Source organism: Vicia villosa, unplaced genomic scaffold (assembly GCF_029867415.1).
Source record: "Vicia villosa cultivar HV-30 ecotype Madison, WI unplaced genomic scaffold, Vvil1.0 ctg.000232F_1_1_3, whole genome shotgun sequence".
Taxonomy (NCBI): Eukaryota; Viridiplantae; Streptophyta; class Magnoliopsida; order Fabales; family Fabaceae; genus Vicia; species Vicia villosa.
The window spans coordinates 415475-424577 of record NW_026705087.1 but is presented as its reverse complement, the minus strand read 5'-3'; positions in this window follow the sequence as shown (position 1 = coordinate 424577).

Genomic DNA, 9103 nt, shown 5'->3' with positions numbered 1-9103 from the left:
GTATGGATATTTTTAAGTTTGTGATTGCTGCAAGATTATGAGTTCAATATAAAGCATGTCTTTGAAATAAATTGAGTATAAAACCGCATTCTAATTACTGGTTCATTATAAAGCATGACTTATAAACAAATTGAGCATCATTCCTCATTCAAATCGTTAGTTCAATATGAAAATGAGTTAAAAAGAATTTTTTTAATATCAAACCTCATACTAATTGTATTTAGCATGTAAAGTCAACATCAATGTTACTTAATTAGAATTTATCATATGGGATAAAGTCTTGTAAACAATGAAAATATGAGAGGATTTGGCCATAAGATTATGTGACCGTCTATTTGTTTTCTAAGTTTGTTAATGAACTGGAAACTTAGAATGGGAAGACATTTTGATTGAGCTATGTATTTGTAATACAAATAGCAGATATCATTCACAAAATTACTCGTTAAATAAAAATACCATTAAAAGATATAGAATCATTTAGTTTATTAAGAATTAAATAATATACAAAATATCACATGTTTAAGGTACCACACATGTTCAAAAAATAACTCATTTAGACACACATATAAGCAAACAGGTCAAAAGTGCTTACACGTGTGTTAAAAGTGCTTGTACGGTATGGAACAATAAATTTTGAAGAGAAGTTTCCAAAGGTTAGATATTATTAAAAAAACGCATCAGTTTAGAAAGGTAGAAGACATGTCAAAAACATTTCTTCAGCTTATTCTCTCTAAGGTTTGGCAAAAACCCACAACACAGTTTTCATAGGGCGGGGAAGATGTCTTCGGGAGAGAGCGATCGTCATGGTTTAGGGTAAGCAAATAAACTGCATAAGAAATTTAACTCATGTTTTATTTTATCAGCTTAACGATTCTCAGATAGATAAATCTTTATCAATTTTTTTGAATCTATGGAAGATACATGATTATGGTCATTTTCTTAAATGGAGCATTTGTTGTAAGGCACATGCAATAACTATTTCCCACCTTGTTATTTATACTGGCTTGCATGGGTTTTTAATAAGTTGTTTTGCATGTTTATATCTTTTGCAGATCTGGAATCCATAAATTTTGATGAGCATCGGCGTCGAGAGTTGAACGATATCTTTGTGGATTGTGAGGAAGAGAGGGAGCTACGTACAAATAAGATAAGGAAAACGATGTCTTATGAAGACTTTTTCCTTCGTGTTCTGGAAGTTTTTGATGATGAAAGCAAATATGAAGTTCTTGCCAAGGAATCTGGTATGAAGGACATGCAATCTTATGTTGTAGAGCCAGGGAAAGGGAAAAGGATCATAAGCCCTTCTCCTTCTCACATTTAAATATCATCATCTGACACCGAAAGGTAAACTGTTTGACTCACTATTAGTACGTTATAGCGAAACGCATAGTTGAGGTATTATATCGTCTTTGTGTTGTTGTTGTAGAGAAATGCTTTGAGAGATGTAAATACTATGTCAAAAGTTTCTGTTAGCAATAGTTGACTATGATTTTTGTTATGAAAATGTAGTGTTGAGCAGAGGCTGGAAGAAGAAGGCAGAGTCGGTAACCCCCTGCCCGAAATGTGTGCAAGTGAACCAAATGTATCAAGGACGCAATGGTTATTAGAAAAACGTCTTGGTAAGATTCATGTTAGATAATTAGAATGGTATACAAAAAATATTAGGAAAGTATGCAAACATTCTTTTAGTTAAGAAAAATTAGAAAGCAGGTCAATTCTTAAATACTTTGTTTCACTTAATAATAAAAGGTAATATAATGTTCCTTTCTTTATCTTTATATCACTTATAATAATATAGAACAATACTTGATTACTGACAGAAATATAACATGCATGTTGGCTGAAAAAATTCACTCATGACTGTGTCTTCCAATTAATGGAGCAATAGTTTGTGTTGTTTTGATTATATGTTAGGATTTGAAAGAGATGTCAGGATTTGAAAATTTATCTTAGATTTATATATCAATGGGTTGAGTAGTGTTAGGGGGGTATTAAAAACCATGACATGGGGTGCAATTACAAAGTTCTTTGTAAAATATTTGACTAAAGGAATTTTTTGTGTGTGTGTGTTTGGGCAGAAATTTCCAGCTTGGGTGATAAATACTTGTTTTCAAGAGCCACAAGATTCAATTGAAGTCTATGACAGTGACAGGGATAAAAAATACACATGCAGGTTGAAGACTCATGAGGAAAGGATTGATACGTACATTTGTAAAGGTTGGTATGAATTTACAGAAACAAGGCGTTTGGGTCGTGGTGATGTGTTGAACTTCTCGCTGGAATACCCTCCTGCAAGCTGCTTGTCAGTGAAGAAGACGTAATCGTGTACCATTAAGTTGTTTTGGAATAAACTAAGTGGATTAAAATCATTTTGGGTAGTTATGAGTTTGATAATGTCCACGACTCTCAATTAAGTAATATAATGCTTGTGTTTATGTATTTGTATCAATTGCCTAGTTGCAATTTATGACTTATGTTTGTTAATATGTAAGACATGTTCTATATGCGCTACTTGATGTAAAAGATGAAGAAATATGGGGTTGTTGATAAACCGTTGTTATTTTATGGTATTGTGCACTAAGTTTGACATAACAATTGCACAACTCATTTGTTTAATGGTTATGTTTCTGTTTGAAACTGGAATTTTGGTAATATCCCTCAAAGTTGCATTACAAAGATGTATCGATGAATGATACCAATTTATAACAACCATATTGTTTAACTTTGTAGCAACCTGCCTTAAAATTGAAGGTTTAGAGTCGCCATCTATTCTGAAGGGCGAATAGGAAACCCTACACAGATATGAGATTCGGGGTAAGATTATTATAATCAGGTCGAGGAAAGGTGTTAGGCACCCTCAACCCTTTCCTAAGGTTTGATCTAAGATGAAGGTTTATGGCAAAATTATTAGGGTTTAATAGCTAAAGAAGTGAATAGGGGAAAAGTGAGATTTTAGGGAAGGGGACTCGCCTTGGTTATCCAAGTGCCTACGTATCTCCTTATGGAGAATCAGAGTCAACGTAGTTCGGGCACAGGGTTGTAAGCCTTAGAATTTGAATTTGATATGGTTTGGAGGCTTTTTGAATGGCCTATCGTAGTTTTGAATTTGATTTGAAAGGCATTTTGAGTTGCCTGATTGGAAAGGATGAAAATCCGTAGTGTCGTGGTTTAGTGTGTTTTAGATTTGGGCGTACAACCCTGATTTGATATGTCACCGTTAGATGCGATGATCAATAGATTTGATCAGTATAGCTAACGGATTAATGGGGCATTGCTGGTTACTCAGATCGATAGATTCGATCGTCGCGGGCAGCAAATTAAATGTATTTTAAATTAAACATTTTTTTATCTCTCGTCTAATGCGACTAATAGCTTTAGACGGGTCGAGGAGAGAATTATTCAAGAATTAATTAAATTAATATTTTTACCCAAATGGTAATGGGATTGGGCAAACCCTAATGCATGGGTAATCTTACTAGGGTTTTCATGTGATTATAATAATTAAAACTAATTAAATAAATTAATCGAAATAATCGAATAATCGGGGAAAATGTTATACTCCTAACCCTAATCCTAGTTTTATTACATTAATCCTAATTTTTTAAATTAATTAAATCTAACTCTAAATAATTAAATCTAATCAAAATAATTAAATAAACCAAAAAAAATGACATAAGGACCTGGTTTTGATCCCATGCAGCTCCTTTGTGAGGTGCATGGTGCACCTTGCAATCCTGGTACGTTAGATGGGACTATAGGAGATCTGATGGCTGAGCATGGAAGGTGTATGGTGGACACATATGGGCTTGTTGCGCAGGATCCCTTGAGATTGCCAAACTGCAAAATTTATTAAAATGCTATGCAAAAGGTGGGAATCGATCCCACCCCATGGAGGTCAAAGTATTAGAAAGCCATGCGTTACCACTGCGCCAGATTCAATTGATCGTTAATGATTGAAGCAGAAATTTACATAAATAAAACGCAATAACTAAGAGAAAGAATGAAAACATGAACCAGGTGGGGTCCACGATGTATCGTTTGGACCAGTCATTGTTGAGATAAGTGCTAGGACCTGTTGACCCACAAATCAGAGAGGGAGAGAGAGTATACCTAGTTTGACGGACCAATGAGAGAGCCTAAATGTGCCACGCATGATAAAGCCTGGTCCAGAAGCCTTTTCCACCGCCGGAACAGTGTCTAAGGTCGTCTTCTCCGGCCGTGGGGGTCGTGAATCCTGGGGAAAACAGTTCGTCTGAACGGGAAAGTAGCCCAGATCGGGTAAATCACGTGCTGCGAATTCAATGGTGACATTCTTGTTCCTTAAAAATCCCTGCAAACTCAGATACGAAGCTCCGTGAGCTTCATGCCCTAATAATGGCAAATTCGTGTCCGTCCACCAAAAATCACGAGTGAGTGATCAAATCGACTCTAAAACACCATACAAACTCGTTAGTGATATTAGTTTTGATTGATACAAGCTACAAATAAAGAGACGATACTGCACATATCTAAGAAGAACATGGGCGTATGTACAACTGTATGACGTGCATGGGGCTATTCTTAGGACCCCCTTACCTCTACTTACCTTTGGGACAGTATAGAATCCTTTCAAAAGCTCTGAAGAGGCCTCCCCATTGAGATTCGAATTTGACAATGTTTATATGTATTTTGAATTTGGGAAACCCTAGCTCTATCTGCCCAATTTCGTCCCTCCTTCATTAGTAAATGTTTCAGCATATATATGAACAGAATTAGGTTAAAATAGTGGGCCTCCATCCTTAGGTTATGAGGTCTTGGTAACTTTACATAATTTGTATAAAAACCTTCCAAAATTGGTCATCTCTCCTTCTCCACCAATCTCCATGTTTTTGGGCACCTCATGAGATGTAATATGGGCCTTCAAAACATAGCAATTAAACCCAAGTGGATTGATCCAATTATTTTCATATTTTACTCAATTTATTTGCCTTTTAATTGAATAAAATATAAATAAATATAAGTAAAAATAATAACAATATGAGGATGGTCCTAGGAGTCATTTTTTAGGTCATAAAATTGTTTGGAATCAAAATCTTAGGCTTATCAAATCAAAGAATGCAAAGTTGTGCACTTAGGGTTTTATGTATCTCTTGAAAATCGACCAACTTGTGCGCATTGTATCTCCCTTCATTTTAATCATATAAGTGCATTCTAAGACTTTTTAGAAAGCTTGATGAGTCCTTTAAGACCTCCTTTTGGTTTCATCTCCATTGAAGCTTCCATTCTCAAGTTATGAGCTTTGACCCAAAAGGTGTTTCTTGTTGACTTTTTAAAAGGACCTGTAATATTTTTGTCCATATCTCCCAAATGGTGCCTTTCTTGATTTTGGGCCCAACATCAAAGTTGTCGAGAATGAAATTTCCTTGAGAATAGGCTTTGGTTGGACAACTTCTGACAAAACATGTGAGAGTTATGACCGGTCAAAGTTAAGTTGATCTTTTTAGTTAAAAACCCTGATTTGAACCTTTGGTTGGGAGAGAGTGACTTGAGTTTAACCATTGAGCCTTGAACCCTTGAAGATGAAATAAGGCGGGCAAATTTTAGGGTATGACAGCTGCCCCTGTTCAATCTTCTTAAACCTGAAGAATCGGATAGGCACGTCTGCTTATCGTGATCTAAAGGTAGAAGATGATTGAACACTGAGAATGCCCCGAAATTTGAATTTGTTGGGAAGAAGTTCTGTGGGATATGGGCTTAAAGATGCCACCCGAGGTGAATACCATTTTTCGGAGTGTGAAGCAAACGCCTTTTGGAGTGACCCAGGTGATTTTGATTGTGGCACGGCCTGAAAAGGCAACCTGAATCTTATGCAATGTTATGATGCATGCGATGCATGATGCAGTGAGCTTCTCAAAATAAATGAGAGCGATGTATGTATATGCGTTATGTATGAATGAGGTATGTTAGTTGAATGATGCATGATTGTCAGTTGAAGTATGTTAGTAGCTTTGAAAAAGAGAAACCTTTGTTTGTTGTTGATGACGTTTTGGAGAAGATCACTGCCGAGGGACTAACGTGATAAACCCAATTGAGAAACCTTTTGAAAATCTTGTTGTAAAACCCTTTGTAAAACCCCTTTGTTTTTTTCGAAGTAGAACACTGCCGAGGGACTAACGTGATAAACCCCATTGAAGAAACCCTTTGTAAAACCCCTTTGTTTTTTTGAAGTAGATCACTGCCGAGGGACTAATGTGATAAACCCAAAAGGATCACCTGCTATAGTGCTAGCAAGCTTTCGTAGTTTGTGAACCCCTCTTATTATAGTTCTAGTAAGTTTCTGTAGTTTGTGAACCCCAAAAGGATCACTTGCTATAGCTCTAGCAAGTTCACCTGCACCAATAGGATTATTTGTCATAGTTCTGACAAGCTTACCTGCACCATTTGGATCATTTGTCCTGGTTCGGACAAATTTCACCTGCACCATTTGGATCATTTGCCCTGGTTCGGATAAATTTCACCTACACCATTTGGATCATTTGCCCTGGTTCGGACAAATTTCACCTACACCATTTGGATCATTTGCCCTGGTTCGGACAAATTTCACCTACACCATTTGGATCATTTGCCCTGGTTCAGACAAATTTCACCTACACCATTTGGATCATTTGCCCTGGTTCGGACAAATTTCACCTACACCATTTGGATCATTTGTCCTGGTTTGGACAAATTCACCTACACCATTAGGATTACTTGCCCTGGTTCGGATAAGCTTACCTGCATAAGAGAAATCATTTGCTATAGTTCTAGCCAACTTACCTGCATGGAAAAGATTCACTTGTTTGGAGACTCACGACTCGAGGGTCGGAGAAAGTAGCATACCAAATATTCACGACTCGAGGATCGGAAAGGAAACGATATGTTTAGAAACTCACGACTCGAGGGTCTGAAAACACACCTGTCACAACACGAGGGTTGGAAACTCACGACACGTGGGTCGGAAAATACACCTATCACAACACGAGGGTTGGAAACTGGGCTTTTGTAGTATGTGAATGCACTAGATGATATGTGTCATACCCCAAAATTTGCCCATGCCATTTTCCATACACAAAATCAAATCAAAAGACAAAGCTCCTATACAAATTCTCCTATACAAGGCTCTGAACTAGGGTTTGGGTCATTCAAAGGAAAATCACGGAATCAATGGCTCAAGATGGTTCCATAGGGTCACCAACATCCCAAAGAATCTCCATGTAAAGTTTCAAATTAATCAGAGCAAATTGAGTCCCTCAAAACTTGATTAGGTCAATAGTCGACTCTCAAGGGCAAAATGGTCATTTCAAGTCAAAATACAGTCAAAACTCAAGATATTTGGTCAACAACATCCTCATAACCCTAAAACCATCATTTGATCAAGGGTTGATCATGATGATGCAAGGAAAGATCAGAAAAGTCAAAAGGCAAAAGTTACTATTTTGGGCATGAACTGAAAAAGTCAACCAAACTTTGAAAATTCGCCAAATATTCATACTTCATCAGAAAAATTCCCACCAAAGCTCATGTTGAAGGGAATTCATTCCTCTATCCAATTGTCCAAGAATTAGAGCCCATAGATCAATGGTTCAAGAGATATGGCTTCATACATTATAGGTCCTCTTCAAAAGTCAACAAAAAGACACTTTCTTCAAAAGGTCATAAAATGAGAATGAAAAATGATTTTGACATGGAACCAAAGACATTGGTTAGAGGACTCTCTAAGGTTTCCAAAAAGTCCAAGAACACCCCCATACCTCAAAAGTTGAGGGAGATATACCTTGTCAAAGTTGGCTAAATTTTGAAGAAGAAATGTGAACAAAAGAGCTTCAAAATGAATTTTCTTGCAAAGAGGCCCAATATGTTTTGGCCCAAGCTTGTTCCCCAAGTCATCTAGAAGCTCTAATTAGAAGGCCACGAAATTTTGATTAAAATTTGATTTTTATATGAATTAACATTCAATTAAATCATGATTTAATCAAATATTTAGAAGGAAAATTGAAAAGATTCAATTTATCTTTAATTTCAATCAATCCAATCCTCAAATATATCCTGTAATCATCATAAATTCGTGCACAAAAAGATTGGTAAAAGAAGATTGAAATTGAGCCATAATCAAGGAAAATTTCTTCATAATTTCAATCAAATTTCCATCACATTGAATTCTTGATTCAAAGAGATTTCCTTCATTTTTATTTAACCTAATCAATCTCATATATATACTGACCAAGACCAAACCCTTGAGGACAAGATTTTTGCAGTCAAAAAACTCAAACTCGAGCTCTAAAAAACTCAAAGAAATCCAATTCGGTTTCTTGCTTACAGAGAGATTCAAGAGTTTTTAAAGATTCAAAAAGCTTCCTAAGGCATCAAGGAAGCTTTCCCGATCAGTTACAAGGCCCGGAACCTCAAGAACACGCGAGCATCCCACTCGGTTTGTCACTTCTAAACTTGAATCGATTTGCATCGTACATACATTGTCATTCAAAATTAATTGCATATTCGTGTTTATTATCATCTAATGATTGTTTCTGGAAAGTTTGGTGAGTTTTAAACGTGAGAATCCGGATCCGCCATGTTAGGGTTCTTACCTTGAATTTGGGGGTTTTCGTTTGAGGAATTTTTAGGCCACAAAGCAGGTACCCACGCATTCGTATGAACGAGACGGATTGATTAGTGGCATCGCGCCAAATTTATGTATGCGTTTGCATGTATTCGCTATTTCGCAGGTATGGAAGATGGAGTTTTTTACAACGCCATTGCCAATAAGCGCTGTAAAAAGCGCGCTGCTGAAAATCCAAGGTTGAAGACGACCTCGTGTCGTCGTGTGATTGGCCCATTCAAATGGGACGCGCGCGCATCTTTTAAGTGGAACAGCTGGATCCTGTGCATTACGATGCACACGCTATCATGTTCTCTCTCGTTCCTGGCCTTACGATTTCCTTAATTCCAGATCCAACGTGCATCAACCTGCGAGTCCATCATGCTCCACAGGCGAGCGCTACACTGAATCAAAAGTTAAGTATTTTGTAATTTTTTTTATTTTTAATTACACAACCTAGTTTTGATTTTTATTTATACTTATATATAT